At 52.9% G+C, this 23,125-nt stretch overlaps 1 long non-coding RNA gene across 1 annotated transcript; it reads right to left on the bottom strand.

Moving 5' to 3' along the window:
* Nucleotides 1-11,537: 11,537 nt before the first annotated feature.
* Nucleotides 11,538-13,274, bottom strand: LOC125408687 (uncharacterized). Its single transcript, XR_007234538.3, has 3 exons — nucleotides 12,748-13,274; nucleotides 12,383-12,547; nucleotides 11,538-11,990 (listed from the first exon to the last, which is right to left on the bottom strand). It is a non-coding gene; the product is annotated as an uncharacterized LOC125408687 (long non-coding RNA).
* Nucleotides 13,275-23,125: the final 9,851 nt, after the last annotated feature.

Here is a 23,125-nt window from a genome sequence, read left to right as displayed (position 1 = left end):
TTCCTGCCAGGCCTCTCGTCACTAGACTCTTTCCAGTTTTCTTACCATGGCTTGGAGAATCTGTGTAAATAACATCATGCTTCGGGCTGGCAATCGACTAATCCTGGGCTAAATCTGGTCCCTAGCGTGTGTCTGTCAATAAACCTTTACTGACACATAGCAGTGCCCATTGCTACAAGGACAGATCCACAAAGCAATTTTCCGCATGCACAGATCAAGCATGCTGAGCCAGTGAAGGGTACTGAGGGCGAAAGGTGGGGTACACACAGTCAGAGCTTTAGGAATTCAGAAAACCTGCCTGAGTTCCAATGGGCATGGCCCATGGACCACGGGACATCCCAGCCTTCAGTCGGCTTCCCTTCCCTTCCAGCCCCTTCTCTTTCCTTGAGCTAAAGAGGAATGCCAGGGCCTTACACACTATGCATAGGTTCTTTTGTGGAGCCCCATCCCTGTTCACAGGGATGACCGTCACCAGCCACAGATGGTACTAGAGCCTTGGAGCTGAAACAAGTCACACTGGAACGTGCCACACCTGCAAAGGACATTGATTTTAATGGGTTTGCAATGAAAAGTGAATGCAAGCATATATATCAATCTCCAGATTAAATTATAATATTGGACAAATGGACTGAATAAAATATGTGATTATCATTCGTTTCACCTGTCTCTCTTCCCGCCCTCACTGCTGTGGCTACTAGAAAAATCTCACCTGCTCATATCATCCCATCTATGTCTCAAAGGCTGCGTCTGTCACTAAGTCAATGATACAGGAGCATCCGTCTTTCGTCCTGTTGTCAGACTCTACGTGAGATCAGCAACTGAGTCTCCCGGCCTCTGGGAGCCTCATTAAGGGGAACAGCATGAAGCCCCTCCAGGTTCAGTTTGGAGCTACGTGTGAGCAGCACAGAGCCGTGACATCCAGCACATGCTGGGTCAGCAAATGAGATGTCACCATCGCCTCTGCCCCCTGCTCTGAAACCTGTTTCTTTCCCTTCCTGTAAAGTTCCGTCTCCATCACCCGCTCCTCTGCACTGTTCCTCGAAAACCTCCCACCTCAGGGATGCCCGGATGGTCCCATTTCTGAGCAGATCTGGTCTTTCCTGGGCAGTCGCTCTGTGAGTGACCCACATGACTTTGTCCTCCTCCATTCATCACTCTTTGGGGGGTCACTGGTGAACCCATTCTTCCCACACCCTGGACCCCCCTCCCCCCTAGTTTTCACCGGTCCTTCTCTGACTCCATCCTCAGCCCCTTCAGATGAAAAGTGAACCAAACCTTGTGGAGTGCCTTTGCATATCCCTTTGAGACTGGGAGGGGAACCTAGAACAGTGGATCTCAAGGACTTACCATGCCCCGGAATCCCATGCGTCGGAGAGAGCAGACAAGGCCCTGGCAGGGAGTTCCGCAGCCCCACGAACAAGGCTTGGGTTTTCATCTTGTCCTCTGTGTAAAAATTCTAACACTGCCCTAGGAAAAGGCCAGAGAAACTAGAAAGTTTTCTCTCCCCAGATCCAGCCAAACATAAGCAGACCTGTTTTCTTTTTTATCAACCTCTGTTTCCTAATTTCTTTGAAACACAGGGAACACAAGGGTTTACCAACTTAGGTGTATAGCTCAGGTTAGCTCACCCACCCGCCCCCACGGTTCGAGTCTCCCTCAGGTGGGTAAGGTGAGGAGGCCACTGCCACTCCCATGGACACTGAGGCCATTCCTGCTAGGAAATGCTTATCTCCATCTCGCCGGGACCTGCCCCTGCCGCCCGAGGTCAGAAGTGCCTGGGAGGGACAGAGCCCATTCATGGCCTCCCACTAGGTCATCAGAGAGTACCCCAACTCCTTGTATCATTTTACAGGGCCCACTGCAGAGCCATAAACAGCTCTCTGGGCCCCAAATTAAAAAGGTCTTTTTACTGGGGGAACAGACACAAACAAATGCCAGGCTCCAACTGAAATGAACAAACCAACCCGTGCCAATGGCTACAGTCCACACATTCAGGAATGTGCCAAGCCTGTTGGTGTGTGCACGAGGAGGAGGAAGAAAGGTCCCCAACCAGATCAGCATGCCCAGCCTCCAGATCCAAGGTCCTGGACCCCCAGCCAAGAACTGCAGCAGAAGGCTGCAGCCAGGGAGAAGGGCATCTTAGACGTGACAGGGGAGTACATCCCTATCCCAGCCTGCCACTCCTCTGGGACCCAACGTCAGCTGGCACCCTGTCTTTTTGTCTGTTCCCTGCCAACAGGACTTGGTTCTTAGCTCCATGCCCAGTGGCCTGATGATGGCAAGTGTCACTAAAGCCAAGAGAGATGTCCCATCCAGGGACTCCATGACAAATAGCAGCCGTGTTACCGTATGATGCAGCTCATTGTGTTTGCCTCTTTGTGTCTGCAGAACAGAGCCCAGGCTGTCCTGTGTCCCACTCGGCGTCCACAGAAGACACCCAGCAACAGAGAGAACATCGGAAATCAGAGTCATCCAACTCAGAGTGAGCTGACGCTCAGACCAAGGGAACCCCAAGGATGACAGAAAAGCCCGGGAGCGGTGGTCACCCCACACCATCACACTAGCCACAGCAGGTCACAAGCTAAGTCCATCCCCAGCATAGCAAAGGAAGCTGCCACTATCACTGAGAGCAAGGCAGAGTGACAACCAAGGGGCAGGGGGCACGGGCCCATTCTTAGGGGTTCTAACACTGTCCCCCTGTTCAAGACCACTGCACTGCTCTCGGGGGAGCTGAGCTGCTGACAACCGACTGGGTAAGAACAAGGGACACTGAGCCACACTACCGTGTGGGATGGGCACTGCTGCTTACCTCTGGGTCAGGGAACAGAAACAGGGAGGCTAGAGAGACACCACAGAGGCCAAGAGCGCGTGTTTCTCCTCCAGGACCTAAGTTCATTTCCTAGCACGCATAACCACTGTACTGGTCTTTGCTGGCATATGCTCTCAGGAACACATACCCACACACAGACCCCTAATTGATTATAACGCACAATAAATCTTAAGAAAAACAGAAGAAATGAATGATAAACACTAAGGACAGAGGAATTAATAAAGCAAAGCAAACACCTCTTGCAGGTCAGCGGTGGACTGTCCTGGTGTGTGCAGAGCCATGTACAGTGCACAGAGGAAATGGAAAAAGAAGTGTGCCTGGACAGACGGCTCAGTGCCCAAGAGCACTGCCTGTCCATGCAGGGGACCCGGGTTCAGTCTCCAGCAACCACATCAAGCAGCTCACAACTGTAATTCCAGCTCCAGGGAAGCTATTGCCTTCTTTTGGCCTCCACAGGCACCTGCACACACACACACACACGTACACACACACACACACGCACGCACACACACACACGCACGCACACACACACATACATACATATAGACACACACATGCACACGCGCACACACTCACACATGTATACACACATGCATACATATACACACACATGCACACGTGCACACACACACACACTCACACACATAAACACATATACACACACACTCACACACAGAGATATGCACATGCATATGTACAATTTTTTTTTCAAAGCTGAGGACTGGACCCAGGGCCTTGGGCTTGCTAGGCAAATGCTTTACCGCTGAGCTAAATCCCCAACCCTGCTTATGTACATTTTTTTTAAGTTAAAAATAATTAACAGTCTGTGTAACCCCAAACCTCCATAAGTCTCCATCCTTACAAGTTGGCATGGTCTTTGTCCCAAGCTTCAGCTTCCTTCACCAATCAAAAACTCACAATGCCAACATTGTTGGGATCCATCCCACCCACTGATCTGGGCCCTCTTCAGCTGCCTTGGGATTGGTTCCTAAGGACAATCTCAGAAGCTCTGTGACTCCACACAAGGAGTGCTCTGCCAGAGAAGGGGCCAGAAGGATCCCTGTGTCTCCAGCCACCCTCATCACCACCTCCTCCAGACCTGGGAAGAGCAAGAAACAGAGCAGAGAGGATGCAGAGTCCCTGGGTCCAGATGCTCGCGGGCCAGTGGTTCAGCCTCGCCTTGGGGCTGGCCGCCCTGCATCACTGTGCAAACCTGAGGTAGATGGAGACTAAAAACTACTTTCTCTAAGTTACACTTTACTTCAACTCAGCCCTGTGTGTGCTGCGGGCAACATAGGCAATATGACGGGGCAGGGTATGCCATATACATGCCTGTGTGTGTGCATGCACATGTGTGTGTTGGCACATGTGTATTTTTAAACATGTGTTCTGTCAGGGAGAGGACTTTGGAGACCCAGTGCTCTTTAAGCAAGGTTTAACTACAGAAAGCACTGATCCTTAGTCGTTCTAGAAGGCAGAGGGGGTCGTGGGTGCCACTGTGCCCCCTTATACTTGAAGGTCTGTTAGGAGCCTCAGAATTTGACCCAATGGGACCCTGGATGGGATGGACCCCAAGTGTAGGATTCTATCACTTTCTCTGCCCTCCTGTCGGTAACAAGGTCTGGCAGATTTCAGAGTTGAGATCCTATATTCACTGGTCAATAGGATAACACACCCAAACAGGCAGCGGGCAGCACTGGTGGGGCCTGGCGTTCCATGTCATAAGCCACCAAGGTGCCGAGGCTGGAAGAGGCCAGGCAGCTATGCCCCATACCTGCCTCAAAGCTTGACCTTGTCCCCATCGCCACCTCACCCTCACCACCGCCAACACAACTGGCCAGGCAGCGTGACAGCCAAAAGTGCATGCCTAGACAAGTGGCACCCTGTCCTGCAGCTGTGGGAGACCAGCACAAGCCGCTACCGGATTCCTTCTTCCCAACAGGCTCTCTCCCTGAACCTGGAGCCTATGGATTCAGCTAAGCTGACTGACCAGCATGCTCAGATGCTCAGGGGATCCACTCGTGTCTCTCTCTCTCTCTCTCTCTCTCTCTCTCTCTCTCTCTCTCTCTGTGTGTGTGTGTGTGTGTGTGTGCAGTGTGCTCTGGGGATCTGACCTCAGGTCTTCCTGCTAACATGGCAGCCTGCGCCATCTCCCTAGCCTGCTTTGCTTTATGTAAATTTGCCAGGCAAATGCAGTGTATAAACAAATGAGCGAGCGCACCCTCGTCGTGCCCCCGGCTGCTGCCCCTTCCTGCTTCCCAAGGAATTTCCTTCCAGGTCGACACTGGGTGCCCCGTGTGATCTCATTCCCCTCACCCCTCACCCCTCACCGTCCAGCGTTTGTTCCATAACGTCCCTTCTGCCTTCACCAGGCTGGCATCAGCAAGGTAGCATCACCGTGTCTGAAGAGAGGTTGCAGGGTGTCTCAGCCTTTGCCCTGTTGTTGAGAAGCTTCAGGACCACAGGAAGGGTACTGGGATCCTGGATGTCCCCAGCTGTGCAATCCCAAGGAAAGTCATACTCAGACTAGGGCTCTCCGGGGGGAAGGGCGGGATCAGGGGTGAGTGCTGGGGAGGCTGGAGCCCCGGCAGCCTGGGGGTGCTATACAGGAGTGAAAACGGTGTGCTAACATGACAATGCTGACTGGAAGAAGAGACTCAGACACGGGAGATTTTCATTTCAGGAAGGCCCATGAATAATGAACCCCAAATTCCAGATAAGTGCAACTTGGAGCCCCAGCCCTTCTATTACTCCTTCTGTTTGGCGGTATTTTCTTTTGTTACCAGGAAATGGTGTGTGTGGCGCTTTACTGTTCATCAATGCATATTTGTGAAGTTTCTGTTCCTTTTTTTTTCCTCCTTCCTTCCTTTCTTTTTCTGAGACAGGTTCTCACTACATAGCTCTAGCTAGACTCAAATTTGCAGTAATCCTCCTGACTCTGCCTCCCCAGCACTGAGATGGCAAGTGTGTGCCACCCTGCCTGGCTACTTGAAAATCTTCCGTGAAAAAACAAACCAGCAAACAAACAGAAAGGCAGCAAAAGATAATGTTAAGGCAGGGAGGACAGGACTAGTTTCTTCTCGGTCTCCACTCTTTGTGCTCCCTGTTGCGTCCTGCCCCGATTAGTCCAGGATTCACTCAGACCTGCTGTGAAATGTTAAGTGTCAGATGCCACACAGAGGACTGAGACAGCCCTGCTCAGCTCCCCATCCACACTGAAGTGCACTGATTTACAGAGGCAGTGTGTTGCGTGCCCTGGGCCCGTACAGAAGAGACTGAGACATAGCAGAGGCCCTTTCATACACAGTGCCCTTGGGGATAGAGACAGGCAGGCAGGCCAGACACCAGGACTCTGTCCAGCCTTCCCCCTCCGACCAGTTCCCCCCAAGGGCTCATGGCAGGCTGGCATTTAGAGCAACAGAACCAAGTCCTTGACTTAGCAGCAGGAACTGAGAGAGAGGGAACCGGCCTGCTGGAGAGCCATCAAGGAGGTGGGAGGCCCTTGACAATGGCGCCTCTTAGCAGGATTCTGGAAAGCTCCCAAGAACAGAAGAGAAGCCCCACTATTGCAGGGGATAAGGAGGATCATGGTGGGTGCAGCCACTCGGGTGAGTGGACTTAGTTATAACCTGCTTTTCCTGTAGAATGGGGGTGCTGCAAGGCCACGCCCTTGGCTGCGTCACCGCTGCTGTCACCCCTTGCTATTTTATGTCCTCAGGAGCACAAGCTGATGGCCTTTTCAGAAGGCACTCCTTCTGTGGGGACTCTATCAGTGCCTCCTTACACCCACAGCCTGAGATGGGGCTCCCCATAAGGAGCAAGATGTGGCTCCCTGCTCAGGGCTCAGAACCTAGAATCCCAGAATTTGGACAGAGGGGGGGAAAAAAATCTATGTTCATTTTGATCGCTCCCGGCACCCTCCCTTCTGCTGGGAACAAAGGCCAGAGGAGACACAGCAGCAAGTGACACTGGGGCTTTCTCCTCTAGGATCAGAGGGACCTGCTGCCATGTTAGAGCCATTGCAGCTGTTTAAAAATAGGGCTGAGGGCTGGATAGATGGCTCAGAGGTTAAGAGCACTGACTGCTCTTCCAGAGGTCCTGAGTTCAATTCCCAGCAACCACATGGTGGCTCACAGCCATCTATAATGAGATCTGGTGTCCTCTTCTGGCCTGCAGGCAGACATGGAAGGAATGTTGTATACATAATAAATAAATAAATCTTTAAAAAAATAAAAAATAAAAATGGGACTGACTCCTGTCACCACCTCAGAGTAGTGCAAATGCCTTCCTCCCCCTGGAGTGTGTTCTCTGACACATCTAGCCTGCACTTTAGCTTTGCGCCCATTTAATACTGCATATGGAAAAGCCTCCTTTTAAAAAGATTTATCTAGTTTTATGTTGCGTTTGTGTGTATGTGTGTGTGTATGTGTTTGTTTGCATGTATGTGTGTGCACCTTGTGTGTGTCGTACCTGAGGAGGACACCTAAGGTGTCCAATCCCCTGGAACTAGAGTTACAGGTAGTTCTGAGCCGCCCCATGAGTGCTGGGAGTCAAACTTGGACCTCTCTGCAGGAGAGCCACAGTCTAGGGAGAAGAGAAAAATAAGGGAGCAATCCATCAAACCAAGGGGACACACCAAAGAGAGACAGACCGTCGAGAATGGGGCTAAGGGCTGGGGAGACAGCTCCGTGGTAAAGCACTTGGCACTTAGACGTGAGGACCTGAGTTCAGATCCCCATGAAACTGGATGCAGCGGTGCCCACGTTCAATCCCAGCATTCCTATGTCAGGATGGGATGTGGAGACAAGTTTTGTTTTTTTTTTTCTCAAAAACAAAACAAAAAGTAGCTCTGAGACTATCACCATGGGAGGGGGATTCCTGGCCTCTGTGTCTGGGGCCAGAGTAGCCATGGGGACTCTAACTTTCACTAACCCTCCTATTTGCAGGGCTGGAAATCTGAGGGTTCATTACAACATGGAAAGTGTGCTCAGTGCCTCCCAACACCCAATCTGCAGCCCATTGAGAAGAAAGATGGTCACGGGGCAGGTGCCACGGAGTGAATTTCAAACCTAGAGCTTTGAAATGCAGCTCATGACTCCCCGGCTCGGGCACAGACTCACCATAAGTGGCACGTGGAATTTACAGTCGTGACCTAGCCTCTTATGCAATGAGGAATTTACACGGCCGCATGTGAGCGTCTGTGTGTGAGTTTGCATGTGTACCTGGAGATGGAATGTGTGTGGACGGTGCTAACAGGCAGCTCTGGGCATCTGGAAGGTGTCGGGTTTACTGCCCAGAGCTGCTGGCCAGTCAGCTAAGAGCTTGTGTGTGCTCTGGCTGCAGCAGTGCAAACTCCACCACCCCAGCCCGAGGCCCCCTATCACCAAGCTGCTTTGTGAGCCTCCCCTGTGGCCCTGGCCCCAAGGCACTGGCCTGGCACAGGCAGGTCTGTCTGAGGCTGCTTTCCTTCCTGCCCAGGAGGGAAACAGCTTCACGAGGGTGGGGTCACACCCACTCCTCCCCCAGGGCATCCCACCCTGCACCCCACCCTTCAGGCTTCTTCCTGAAGGTTCACTTTATTCTCTTTCATTATGGCTGTCACTCAGCTGACAGGGCTGACAGGAGTACAGTGTGCATGTAGGGATTTGGGGACGTTTGTAACCTAGAAGTGGGGGTGGATTTGAGGTTGACAGTTGACCCCAAAAGCAGAGACAGGATGGGGTTGGGGTGTGACAGTCGGGGCTGAGCAAGGAGCAGAGAACAGAGGGGCAGAGGTGGGATTGCCCCATGAGGCTCCAGCCTGCACAAATGCCACCCCAGACGAAGGAGGATGAATTGGATCATGTCTGTTAATTCACTCATTTGTCCATCTGTCTATCAGCTGTCCATCCATCCATTCGACTTTCTGTTCATCCATCCAACCACCTATCTACCTATCCACCTATCCATCTGTCCATCCATCCGTCTGTCCATCCATCCATCCACCCGTCTGCCTGTCCATCCATCTACCCACTCATCTATCTATCTATTCGACTTTCCATCCATCCATCCATTTGTCCGTCCTTCTATCCATCCATCCGTCCGTCCGTCGGTCCATCCATCCACCCACTCACTTCACTTGCCCACCCATCCCTCCCTCTTCGGGAACGGTCTGAGCTGGTCTACCCCACCCACTCAGGAAGAGCTGTAAAGAACCCTCTCTGTGCCTGTGCGATGTTCTGACCCACTTGGGGAAACAAGAGCCAAAGAGACAGAGTGAGCAAAGTGCCAGGCCCGGGTGTGTGGGCCTCAGATGCTCATGGGTCTGCTGTTCTGCCAATCGGCCAAGGGCATCCCTGTCACCCCCTGCTCCTGGTTCTCGATGCAGGTGCCAGCAGATCCCTACAAGTGGAATACTCTCAGCAAATGTAAGAGATGCCCCAGGGCAGGAAGTCTCAGGTCTGAGGTTCCCTGAGGTCTGAGGTCGCACGCACAAGCCTGCATTGAGCAGCTGGAGGAAGGTATGGCCAGAGGGCCCAGCAGTCCCGTGAGGTGTCCAGTTGGCCAGCCTGGGAACAGGATCTGGCCCTGACTGGTTGCTTCACTTCAGATCACGACTGGCAAAGTGGCCAGCAGTTTGACCCTTCTTGGTAAATGAGCCCTGGGCCTTCACAGCCTTCCCCATTCTCCGGGGAGCCTGTGAAAAGCAGGCGTGGGGGAGCTGGAACCAACCACTTAGGGTGTCCCTACCTCCTTGAAAGGAAGCCAGACATGTCAGTACCCATGCCTGATCTTCAGGGGTGGCCTGTGCCCTTCCACCGCTTCCTGTACCACTTAAGCAACAGCTGCCACAAGTGGCTGTCGGTGGGGCCAAGTGCCAGCTACAGTGACAATGGCTGTAATATAATAACGGCCATGACTGCAGCAAGCCCTTGTCCTCTGGGCTCACTCTTCTACCAGCGCACTCAGGTACTTCATAACCTTGGGGAAGGGGCTATTATGTGGCCCATTTTCCAGACCAGGAAACTGAGGCAGAGAGGCTAGGTATCTTGTCCAAATACCGAAAGATGATAAGTGAAGATGCGTAGACAGAGTCACCAAACACAATGCCCATGTCCCTCCTGAGCTTTGGCCACATTGAGGGACAAGCCTGAAAAAAGTCAGAGAGACATCTCATGACATATGAGGAAGCACAGGGCCCAGAGAGGTTGAGCAACAGGTGCAGGACGCCCAGCTCGTTTGTTGCGCAGCTGGATTTCAAGCCCAGAGCGTGTTCGTAGGTCAGGTGGCATTTTTGACGTATTTAGACTTCTTCTAGAGTAGCTTGGGGAAACTGAGCAGAGAGTACAGGAGACCTGGCCCTCCCTTTCGGGTCCTCTTCCCACCCTCGGCTTCTCCCTTGTACCAGACGCCTTAGTGTGCATTGTGGCCTAGTCACTCAGAGACACAATAATTGATCGATGCCACCGTTAACATCAGCACCATGGCACAGATTCCGAGGGTTTTAATAATGCACAGAGACAGCTCTTCACCAGTCCAATGCCACACAGCACAGGGCTGCACAGAGACAGCTCTTCACCGCTCCAACACCACACAGCACACCTCACAGCCCTAAGCCCCTTCATGCTCCCCACTTTCTTCCCTGCTCCCTGGACTCCTGACACCCCTGGAGCTTCATCTTCATGGTTCTGTCTGCTCTAGCACCCCTCACCCACAGCAGGTTGACCCCTTTATGGACTTGGGTTCTCTTTGTCTCTTTACGGCTATGGACTCTTTTGTGGTTCTCATTTTTGTGTACCTGTGAGAGGGCTGGGGGCTGGGAACACAGTTGTCGTTAGGGCAACACCATCATGAAGAGGGTCCCAGGTTTCCTGGGCCCCCGGTTGTTCCACCCCCAGGGCTCTGCAAGTACATCCAGGGCAGAGCACAGCAGTGTGCAGCCAAGGGAGTCGCAGGGCGATTTGGGGCAGCCGTTGGGATGGAAGTCCTCTTCTCTATCCACAGAGAGACACACGCCAGCCCCACTCAGGACTTTTCCCTGCAGTATCTCATGACACCAGGAGAGTCGCCTTTGACAGAGGAGGGCCAGGGCCTCCGTTGGCCGGCACAGGACAGCAGACCCCAAAGAGGGACACATAAGGACACCTGCATTTGATTTCATGGATAGAAACTTCCAAATAAGGGGAGCAGACAGCAGTCGATGAGCTGCTTGCCTCACCCACATGAGGATGTGTGTTTGATCCCCCAAACCACTGTAAAATGCCAGGTGTGGTCTGCACACTTCTAATTCCGGTGTCAGGGAGGCAGAGTCTGGCAGGGTCTTAGCTCTCACTTCTATTCAGTGAGCTCCGGTCGGTGAGAGACACTGTCTCAAAAGCCACATAGATGGTTCCTGAGGAAGAGCTGACCTCTGGCCTTCACACACATGCCTCTTTCCAGCACACATATATACACACATACATGCACACACACATTCATGCACATACACACACTCATGCTCTCACGTACACACAAACATGCTTACATACACACACTCTCACATGTTCTCTCTCTCTCTCTCTCTGTCTCTCTCTCTCTGTCTCTCTCTCTCTCTCTCTCTCTCTCTCTCTGTCTCTCTCTCTCTCTGTCCCTCTCTCTCTCTGTCTCTCTCTCTCTCTCTCTCTCTCTCACACACACACACACACACACACACACACAGGTTGGAAGATACAGGAATCTAAACCCAGCATCAGGATAGGAAGGTTTTATAACTATTCTCCTACAGCACCCAGAGGGCCTGGATTAGCATGGCCAAGGTCAACCCATAGAAAGGTCTCCAGTGAGTGGACGCATGGCTCCGTCCCTCTTCCTTTCCATTCAGTTTTTGCTGAGTGGTTTCCACGAGGCCTTCGTGGGACTGTGCTCAGGGTCAGAGGCACACAGAGGAGGCCTGCATGGCACTGGTATATCTAGGGCAGAACGCGAGGTGAGTTGTGGCGGGGACCAGCTTCCTAACAATGTAGAGCGCGGAGAGCGAGGATGCACAGACAGCGCGGGAAGGGAAGGCGGCCGGGTCTGCTCAGCAGTCGCTCTCAGGTGCTCACACGCACCCCGTCGCTCCCCACAATCACTCCATTGTACTCCTCATGGCCCTGGTTAGTCCATGCTGGGCTTCATACAAGGGTCGCATTCATTGAACTGCCTATAGGAAAAAAAAAGAAAAAGCAAACATACACCTTCTCCCATAAAGAAACCCCCAGGAGTAGAGAGCCTTCTAGAATGCAGTGGGGCCTCTGTCAATTCTTCTGAGAGGCTTTGAACTTAAAAGATTTGATGGCATTTGACACACCTACCATGTGCCCACCCCCTTCAGCTTCTGGGGATCAGAAAGGGAACCCCACATTTTCCGAAGGCCATATGCTCCTTGAAAAGGGTTGAACCAGGTAATGCAGAGTGGCTGGGAGAGGGGCACTGAGATAGGAGGTCAGGGAGGGCTTCCTGGAGGCAGCAGGGGTTGCAAGGGAAACAGATCCCATCCCCCACTTTCCCTCTGAAAGCCTACTGGGAAAACAGACTTTGCTTCCCGAGCCCCACCAAGATCGGAGATCACTGGAAACTTCCAGATGACCGGCTCGCTGCCCTGTTGACTTCTGAGCAAAGGCTCCATCCTCTTATGCTTCATCCCATGCCAGGAGACTGGCGCTCCCACGAAGACGGGGTCCCCACCCAGGCTCGTCTCTGCAGAGTTCCAGTTTTCTTCTGTGTTGAGAAATTGGTTAACGAGAGAATTCAGGAAATTGTTGAACAGAACTCAGCATTGCTCCCTCCTCTTTCTCCTCCCTTTTTCTCCCTCCTCTCATCTCTCTCCCTCCCCTTCCTCTTCCCTTCCTTCCTCCTCCTTCTCACCCGCCCCTTTTTTGAGACAAGATCCCTGTAGCCCAGGCTGGCCTCAGACTTACCATGTAGCCAAGGATGACCTTGAATGTTTGAGTCCTGCCTCGCCCACTTCTCAAGTGCTAGGCTGGCATTCGCAGTTCCAAGGCTGCCTTTTCCTTTCTGACTTTTTAACCTTCTTTCCTTTCCTTTTGTTTTCCTTCTCCACTTGGATTTTGAGCTAAAAAACCTTCCTACCCGCTGTAATATTTTTCCCTACGAATGTCACCAACCTAAGTAGGCCAGAAAAATAGTAGTAAGAGGTAAGGAGGAAGGCCAGGAGTCAGGATAAACAGCAGTCCGAGAACCTTCCGGAAGAAAGCAGTGTCCGCTGCTCCGGCCTAATTCCTCCGAGGTCAAGCTGCCAGTTTCCTTCCCAAGGGGTGGTGTCCCCATGGCAAGACGGCCTCGTTGACTCCTCGGGTAGGAAGGGGCAGCACCGGGGACTCCTAGAGGGCCAGGGGTGAAACAGGACTCTGGGCCCTAGGAAATCAGCCATAAGCTCGGCACCTCCATCCAAATGCTACAGGAAGGACTCGGGCTTGGAGAGGAAGGGTGTTTTTGTTTTGGTTTGGTTTGGTTTGGTTTGGGTTTTTCAAGACAGGGTTTCTCTGTGTATCTTCCAGCTGTCCTGAAACTCATTCTGTAGACCAAACTGGCCTTGACCTCACAGAGACCATCCTGTCTCTGCCTCCCCGAGTGCCACCACGGCCCCACCAGAGAGGAAGCTTTCAGGGGAAGAAATCTGTTTCTGGACCATGGACCCATGAGAACTTCAGCCATACAGGGCCCTCAGCTGCCTGCTGCTGGGACTGGCTTGAACCACGACGCCTGCCAGACCCATTCTCCCCCTCAGAGCTGCTCAGCGCACACGCCACAGCCAGGACTCTGATCCGCTTGGTCCTCTGGGGCCCAGGCCCACCTGCTGTGCTCCTGGAGTCTGTGTTGGTGGAGAAGGACCCTTAGGAGGCTTCCACATGGCCTGTTCCATGGCCACATCCATCCCCATGGATCAGAGAACTTGCTGCCCCACGCTCATGGCCTGCTCACTTCCACAAAGCCCCAGATAAGCCATCCCTGTTGGAAACAGATGGCCAGCCTGAGCTGCAGGGGGACCCAGGCACCTGCTCTCCCCTCTGTCATCCATGCCTCTCCCTGGCCCTGAAGTCAGTCCATCAACCTATTCTTCCGTGGTGTGGAACAGCTGGAGTCAGAAATGTTCCTTCAGTTCATCAAGTGGGAAACCTTCCCTAGTGCACCCCAGGGCCACATGTGCACCAAAGACAGTTGCCCAACTGGGGCAAAATATCAACAGCTTGGCGAATTGGAGACTCCATCCATTCATGTCTCCTCAATCTATCTGTCCTTTCACCCATTTATCCATCCATCCATCTGTCCATCCGTCCATTCATCTATCCATCCATCCATCCATCCATCCATCCATCTATTCATCCATCTACTCAATCTACCCATCCATCCCATGATGTGAGATATCCTTCTGTATATGTGTTGCTTTTATTGGTTAATGAATAAAGCTGCTTTGGCCTATGGCAGGGAAGAATATAGCCAGGCTGGAAGAGTATAGAGAGAGTAGGCGGAGTCAAGGAGATGCCATGTAGCTGCCGAAGGAGAAAGATGCCAGAACAGAACCTTACCCGGTAGGCCATAGCCTTATGGTAATACACAGATTAACAGAAATGGATTGATTTGAGATGTAAGAGCTAGGTAGCAATACGCCTAAGTTGTTGGCCAAACAGTGTTGTGATTAATATAGTTTCTGTGTGATTATTTGGGTCTGGGAGGCTGGGAACCAAAGAGTAGCCTCCACTTACATGTCCGTCCGTCCGTCCATCCATCCATCCATCCATCCTTGTGAACAGTCTGAGTGAGTCCATTCCATCTACTCAGGAAGTACTGTATAGAAGCCACTCTGTGCCTTTGCGATGTGCTGACCCACTTGGGGAAACAAGAACCCAGACACACGACATGAGCAGAGTGCCGGGCCTGGATTGCGTGTGCGGACAACAGAGCTCTGGCTCAGATGCTCAAGGGCCACCAGATGCCCTCACCTCCCTTCTTCCCATGCACTTCTGCTCACCACAACTGTCCTCCCCTGCCTTCTAGGAATGTCCTCTGTCCCTTTCTGCGGTGTTCCTCACCAGGTCGCTCACGGCCACCCTTCCTGTGCCCTCACTTCATGCTCCCCTGATACAAAGCTCGTGTCACAGCCAGATCTAGTGTGCACACCACACCTGTGATCCCAGTGCCCTGAAGATGGACACAGGAAGATGGCGAGGATGGGGCCAGCCTGGGCTACATAGTGAGACCCTATGCCAATACACAAAAGAAAAATAAATAATGGGCTCTCAAAAAAAAAAAGCTGGGCATAGAGGCACATGCCTTTAATCCCAGTATTTGGGAAGCAGAGGCAGGTGGATCTTTGTGAGTTCAAGGCCAGCCTAGTTTATATAGTGAGTTCTAGGACAGTCAGGACTATGTAGAGAGACCCTACCTCAAACAAACAAACAAACAAACAAAAAAACAAACAAAAACTATTAGCAGTATTTGCCCCTGCTGTTCTCTCCCTTAGGGATGAATACTCCTCCCAGTCTCCCTTCTCACCCATCTGGCTTCTGAGTTTATGGCCGTTGAAGGAACTCCCTAGGGTGGGGACCCCAGGTGGTCCCTTCGTCCTGGTCATTCCCCTACCACTCCATGTTATCTGTGCTGTTTGTAACTATGAAATTATCTTCTTTAACCCTCCTCTCTCCCTGTCCGCACCGGCCCAAGGCCTAGAGACCAGCCTGGCAGCCATCAGGGACCTCGCTGGCACCTCCTGGAGCAAGTGATACCAGATAACAACCATCCCAGGAGGGAGGCCCTCTGCCCTCCCTTGGCACCTCAGAGCCCTTGCTGCCCTGCCCAGCCTCACAGCCACGCCTGGCATCCCAGTTCTGCCTTGCCTGTTGCCTAGGCATGGCGCCAGGCGGCTTCCTCCACACAGCCCTCGGTCTGCACTTCCAGCTGGAAAACCGCAAGGCGTGGGCTTGGATCTGCCATGAGGGGTGACTGCCATGATTTGCTTGCTACATTGTCTGGTGCACACAGAGCCACTTGAGGGCATGGGGGCACCTCTTCTTTATGTCTTTAAGGTGGCAAAGAGTACTTCTTTCAGTATAAGGACTGAGCCCCTGGTCTCCCCTAAGGTCACGTGGTCCGGGCTAGCAACCTCATCACCTAGCCAAAGATGACCTTGAACTTCTAATCCTCCTGCCTCCACTTCCCAGTGCTGGGATGGTGCAGTGTGTGCCCGTGTCTGGCAGCTGGACTTTACAGTCTGTTGTCTTTCCACACAAGACTTTGCCATAGCCCACAGGGTCAGGGTGCCCTCGGATTCCCCGATGCCCCTCGAAACTGCTCTTGAGATTAATGCAGTGCCTTGCTGGGCCTAGGAAGGAATCACAGAGATGCACAACAGCCATGGTGAGCTGTCACCAGTAGGGACAACTCTGTGCCCTTTGAGCTTCGGTTAACAAGGACATTCTTGGGAAAGCTGGGATCATCTGATAGGAATAGAAGTTATGTAATCTTACCCCCTCCACGGACACCCCCTCCTTTCAGGCTCCTGGGGCTGGATTGACTATCTTTGTCCCTGGAAGGTACAGCCCACGCAGAGCTGAGGGTCCAGGAAGCATGTGTTGACTTTGAAACAGCTCTGCAGACTGGACAGTGAGATGCCTTCTGCGCACATTGGAGGTGAGCTGTCTCCATGTGGGTACACACGCTTATGTCTGGGGGCTGGGCGGGGGAGGGCTTCAAGTTTGGGCTTTTATTACAAGATTCTTTCAACTTTCCAAAACCAAAATGAGGGCCTCTGGCTACTTCAGGAACCCCCGGGCTGGCTGGTGGCCACACCTGGCCTGCAGGGCGTTCTCGTTTTAATGGCCCTCATCACCAGCTTCATCCCAGCCGGCTTATTTAATTGCGCTCAGGACATAAATAGGTTTCTGTTCACGGGAGCTGGGAGACACTGGAGAAAACTGTTTCACCAGGAGCCCCTTGAAGCCCGAGGCGTGAGGCAGCAAGTCCACGGCCAGGAAGAGCCTCTCGGGGTGAGAACTGAGGCCCAGGACAGCTCCAGGGTCCGCCTGGCCTGTGCAGCTGCCTTGTTATTTTGTGTGAAGCTTTGGGGTCCCAGCTGTCCGGTCACCACACACTTCTTCCCTCTCCCTATTGGGCTGGGAGTAAGAGCTGAGCAGGGCATGACTAAGCTAAACACAGAGATGGACTCTTTGGCCAAGCAGGGACATCGGTAGTTCGAGCAGGACCCTAAGTCAGGCACTGTGTGGGAGTCTCTCAGGCAAAGCCAGATACCAGAGAAGACCCTGATCCCTGAGGCAGGAGGGATGGCCTCTTGTCCAGGTCGAGGGCCTGCTGAGACACACGGTCTGGAATGACACAGTTGCGGGGTGCTGGGCTTCAGTGTTCCCAGGACAGACAAGCCAGCACCTGCTACTCAGAAAAAAGGCCACCGTTGGTCCCCATCTGTCCTCTTTTCTTTCCTCCCACGCCTTCCTGGCCGCCACTTCCAACACTGAGTTGAGCAAGGATGAAGACATGTTCAGGGGAGGCCAGAGATATATGCCACACAGTCCCCTTCCCCTTGTCTCTATTGCTGAAGAGGAAGCATGTGTCTGAACACGTGTGCCCGTGCACATGTGCGTGCATGGGAGTGTTGTGTGTGTGTGTGTGTGTGCACATGTGCACGCGTGTAGGTGCATGTAGGATGTGAGTGGGCACGTGTGTGTAAACGCACTGGTTAGTTTTGTTCAGCTTGACAAACTTGAGCCACCCGGGAAGAGGGGGCCTCACTGGGGAGTCGACTCCATCAGATTGGTCTGTGAGGCATTTTCTTGCCTAGTGATTGACACGGCGGGGGGTAGGGGGGTAGGGGGGGCGGGGAGCCCACTGTAGGTGGTGTAATCCCAGGCACGTGTTCCCAGGTGCTATCAGAAAGCAGGCTGAACCAGTCAGGGAAACTAAACCAGTGAGCAGTGTTCCTCCAGGGCCTCTGCTTCAGCTCCTGCCTCCAGGTTCCTGCCTTGAGTTCCTGCCCTGGCTTCCCCGGACAATAATAGACTGTAAACTGTAAGCTGAAATAAACCCTTTTCTCCCCAAGTTGCTTTTGGTTGGTGGCTTATCACAGCAGAAATCTGAACTAGAACAGTATGCGTGTACACGTGAGTAGGTGTGAGCATGTGTGTGGATGCGTGTGTCTGTGTACAATGGTGTGTACACGTGTGTGAGTGGGTATATGTGTACATGTGTATGTGTAAGGAGACCCTCTCTAAGGACACACAGACAGCTGGGGTATGGGGTGGGGTTCCGGTGGGGAGGAAGGCCTGTACCCACTTCTGTGCTGTCTGCAAGGGCCCCTGTGCTGGCTGGTTTTATGTCAACTTGACACACTCTGGAGTCACCTGGAAGGAGAGATCCTCAGTTGAGAAAATGTCTCCAGAAGTTCCGCCGTTGGACATTTTCTAAATTAGTGATTGATGGGGAGGGCCCAGCCCATTGTGGGTGGTGCTGTACTTGGCCTGGTGGTCCTGGGTGAACAAGCCATGATAAACAAGCCAGTAAGCAGTATTCCTCCATGGCCTCTGCATCATTTCCTGTCCTATTCGAGAGTATGTCCCAACTTCCTTCAGTGATGGACTCCAATGTAGACACATAAGCCAAATCAACCCTTTCCTCCCAACTTGCTTTTAGTCCTGGGGTTTCTTCGCAACAGTAGCAACCCTAAGTTAGCCCCTTTCTGGAACATGGTAAAAGAAACACAAACAACTCCTAAAGCTTGAGCCTCGAGGACCTGTGCTCTCTGGGAATGAGGTCACCCAGGGACTATGGGGGGGCTCAGGGGCAGGTGTGGAAGAGCACCCAGGGACTGTGGGGGCTCAGGGGCAGGTGTAGAAGAGCACCCAGGGACTGTGGGGGCTCAGGGGCAGGTGTGAAAAAGCACCCAGGGACTGTGGGGGCTCAGGGGCAGGTGTAGAAGAACACCCAGGGACTGTGGGGGTTCAGGGGCAGGTGTAGAAGAACACCCAGGGACTGTGGGGGTTCAGGGGCAGGTGTGGAAGAGCACCCAGGGGCTGTGGGGGCTCAGGGGCAGGTGTAGAAGAACACCCAGGGACTGTGGGGGTTCAGGGGCAGGTGTGGAAGAGCACCCAGGGGCTGTGGGGGCTCAGGGGCAGGTGTGGAAGAGCACCCAAGGACTGTGGGGGCTCAGGGGCAGGTGTGGAAGAGCACCCAGGGACTGTGGGGGTTCAGGGGCAGGTATGGAAGAGCACCCAGGGACTGTGGGGGCTCAGGGGCAGGTGTGGAAGAGCACCCAGGGACTGTGGGGGTTCAGGGGCAGGTGTGGAAGAGCACCCAGGAACTGTAGTGGGGGCTCAGGACCCTCCTGGTAAGTGGAATCCAAACAGGACAAAGATGGGTGGATGGGTACATGCAGCTCTCTGGTGGCACTGTGCCCAGCTCTATTCTCAGGACACACCCAAATATCCACTGTCACGTGTCCCTGTTCTTAGTTCTCATTGCCGTTTGGCACCCTTGCTGCTGGCCTCAGCTGTGGAGCTGTCTTTGAAGGCCACAGACTGCCAAGCATTCCTACCTTACCTGTTTCATGACCCTCTGGGACTCAGTGACAGCCTCACCCCGCATCCATCAGAAGAGTCTGCAGGCTGGCTTCCAAGGCTGTGCAACCTTGGGCCGGTTGTTTAACCCCTCTGAGCCTCTAGGACTCCATCTACTTTATCTAAGAATGCAAAAGCAAAGATTCATCTTTGTCAGGCTAGTATTCAGGCCGTGTGTGTGTGTGTCCTTGTGAGCAGCCCGTGAGGGCCCAGTCCTGCCCTGGGAAAGGTTAGTTCATGGGGCTTGGACTAAGTGGCCTGTGGTACCCCAGGCAGAAGCCATCTGTCTTCACTCCCTAGTGGCTTGGCCTTTCCCTCTGACAGCAGTGAGTTCTCCCTGCAAAGCATCCAGGGAAGAATTCCGGGGACCCTTCCTCTCCTAAAAGGGTGTATGTGGCATAGGTGGCTCCCTTCTCCTCAGCCTGAGACACACACGTGTCAGGAGCACCCCACTTACCCTTCCTGTGACATATTTGTGTCCCCCATCATGTTCTTGCCTCCAAACTCCCCTCTTCAACGTTGGAAGCGTTGGATCCACTCCCAGCTCCTGCTTCAGAACCTTGAGGTCTGGAGCTGAGTGGCATGCTGGGCCGTCGCTGGCCTGCTTCACCTTGCTGTAGAGCTGGTTAGATGGGGTGCTCAGATAGTGACAAACCTCATTTCTAGCCCCCCTCCAGGATCCTCGGCAGCTGCGGCTGAGCCGCCTCAGCTCACAGAATCTACGGAAGCCGTTGCCCTTTCCTTGCCTCTGACATCTCCAGACCATGCGGCCTTGGGAGGAGTCAAGTGCTGACAGTACTGGCTTTCAGTGAACAGCAGCTCCAGGCCTGCGACTGTGGATCCCTATAGGTCAGAGGTCATGGCCACAGTCACGTGCGTGGGCAGAAGTCATGGCCACAGTCACCTGCGTGGGTGTTCACTTGGCATTTGACATTTGCCATGAGGCTGGGCTTTTCCTGCCCATTGGTGTCCATGTGTCTTCAGTGTTACCCAGCAGAGTTTGGTTCCTTCCAAGTCCTGGTGTAGGGAAATTTCAAGAAGTCAGCCAGCGTTGTCTTGAAAGAGTCACTGATGGAGGAAGTCTCTCTTCAGGGTGAATGTGTCAGAAGTCAGGACTGCAGGAGGCAAGGGCCCAGGCCTGCATCAGAGACAGCAATACAAATGTCACTGTCACGTTTAAAAGTCAAAAACAAATGTGGACAATTAAAAAAAGCCATGGGGCATCAAAAGATTTTTATATTAAAAGATTTTGTTTTTAATTATGTGTCCGTGTGTGTCTGTGTGTAGGTTTATGCACACTGAGTGCAGGAACCCATGGAGGCCAGAAGAGGGCGTTAATCTGGAATGGAGTTACAGGTGTTGCCAACAGTCCAATGTGGGTGGCAGGATTTAAACTCTGGTCCTCTTGCAAAAGTGTGGTATGCTTACCCACTTCTCCAGCCTGATATCCAAGTTTAAAGCAAAGCCAGGATCTGTTGCGCAAAGTTACTTTAACTAGGCAACTGTGTTACATTGTTTGTGCCCTGTTTGTTTAACTATGTGAAGATGAGTTACTGTTTCACTTTGCCTGCCTAAGGCACTTGGTTGGTCTAATAAAAAGCTGAACAGCCAATAGCTAGGCAGTAGAAGGATAGCTGGGGCTGGCGGGCAGACAGAATAAATAGGAGGAGAGAAGGAGAGAGAAAGAGACACCCGGGGCTAGTCAGCCAGGCAGCCGCCAGTCAGACATGGAGGAAGTAGTGAAAGCAGGACATACAGAATAAAAAAAAGGTTAAAACAAACAAACAAACAAACAAACAAACCCTGAGGCAAACGTAGATGAAGAGAAACAGGCTAAATTAAGAGCTAGCAGGAAATGGGCCTAAACCAAGGCGGAACATTCATAACTAAGAAGTCTCCATGTCATGGTTTGGGAGATGTTTGGTGGCCCAAAAGAAAGCCTGGTACACTGGTCCTTAACTTGTTCTCAGCTCACCTTCAGTGGCTTCCAGAAGGTTCTTTGGGGCTGTTGAAAGTTTAAGAGGATAGGACTTTTTCTAGCACTCCAGTGGTATCTAGTGGGCTCCAGCATGCAGCACTGGGGAAGGCCATACTGTCTTTCACATTCCAGAGAAGACTGTCACCAACTTTATCCTGTGAAACGCAGTGACAGAGACCCACTCCTGGTCAAGGGGCCCCTGGGTGAAGTTTCTTGTGGGTCCCATTCAGGCAGCCAAAGCCCTGAGTTCATTCCTAGATGACATAGATGTGGGCTGTATGCTTTCCTAGCCACAGAGTTCATCCTGCCATGCCGCTGTGACAGCCTGGGGGGGGGGGGCCTGCTCTCTGCACAGGGCCTTGCATCCTGCTGTTCCCTCCACCTGGACTTCTGTCCAAGTGTCACCGCGACTGAGAGGCCCTCCCTGATTGACTGGCACAACCGCCTCTGGTTATTCCCGCTGGTGGTGCCTTTGTTGAGCCCCAGCCTGTCTTGCCTGGTGTATCTCCCCGTCCTACTGAGCAGATCTGAGGACAGGCCAGCCGGCTGCACCTGAGTCCAGGTCTAGGCACACCTACAGGCCAGAGGACTTGGAGGACAAATCTGCAGGGGCCACTCTGAAGCTGGGGTCTCTCCCTCTGTACAGCAGATGTGATGGAGATGTACTTGCCCGAGTTGCTTGCCCCCTGTGCTGTGTGCCAGCCTACCTCGTAATCTGCAGGTATCTAGGATCCTGTGTCAGATGCAAGGCTGGAGGCAGGGTGATGGGATGCCCTCCAGTCCCTACCAGAAAGGCAGAATGGGAACCATGCGTTCAGCTCCTGTGGGAGATAAAGTGGGACAGGGCGGGCAGAGTTCTGTCCCTGAATAAGACTGTTTAGAGCAGTGGTTCTCAACCTGTGGGTCGAGACCCTCTGGGAGGGGAGAGGTCAAATGACCCTTTCACAGGGGTCACCTAAGTTCAGGTGTTTACATTATGATTCGTAACAGTAGCAAAATTAAAGTTATGAAGTAGCAATGAAAACAATTTCCACATGAGGAACTATATTAAAGAGTCAGCATTAGGAAGGCTGAGAATCAGGTTTTGGAGAAACCCGACAACAGCAGGTATTGGTGGCTTCTGGAAGTGCACACACACACACACACACACACACACACACACACACACTTCCCCACTCGCCAGCTTCCTAACCATCTCCATGCCTCCACTTTCTCCAGAAAATGGAGATCAAAGGCAAGCATGCTTTTACAGGCAGACTTGGAGAATTAAACATAGTGGTGGGAAGAAGGGCGGGGTACAGCCATCTACACACCAGGTGTCCTTCATTACCTGGCCCCAAGTGACCCCGGGCTTCCCTACCCAGACAGATTCACAGAGGACTCTGGTGGTCCCTGGGGCAGATCTTGATCCTGGGACCTTTGAGTATCCCACTGTAAGTGTCCCCCTCCCCCATTGCCCCCTGCCGGTTGCTGAAGGTGCTTTTCTTGGAGACTCAGGCCAGGTAAGGGACCTGCATTGGCCCCGCGGGTGGCTCTGCGTTCTTGCTGAGTTGGCTGTGGACTCACGTCAGCATTTAACACCACCAGGGTGGGATGGTGGTGCCTTTTGCAGGCTGGGGGCAGTCCTCACCCTGCCCTGACCGGGTGGGTGGCCGGGGCGGGAGCAAGAGGCACAGCAGGAGGAGGGCGGGGAGGGGGCGGCGCCTGGGAAAGGAGGCTCAGCTGGCGGCTGGA

The sequence above is a fragment of the Myodes glareolus genome, chromosome 2 (genome assembly GCF_982192425.1).
Source record: "Myodes glareolus chromosome 2, mMyoGla1.1, whole genome shotgun sequence".
In the NCBI taxonomy this organism is placed as follows: Eukaryota; Metazoa; Chordata; class Mammalia; order Rodentia; family Cricetidae; genus Myodes; species Myodes glareolus.
This window is presented reverse-complemented; position numbering and strand designations above follow the sequence as displayed.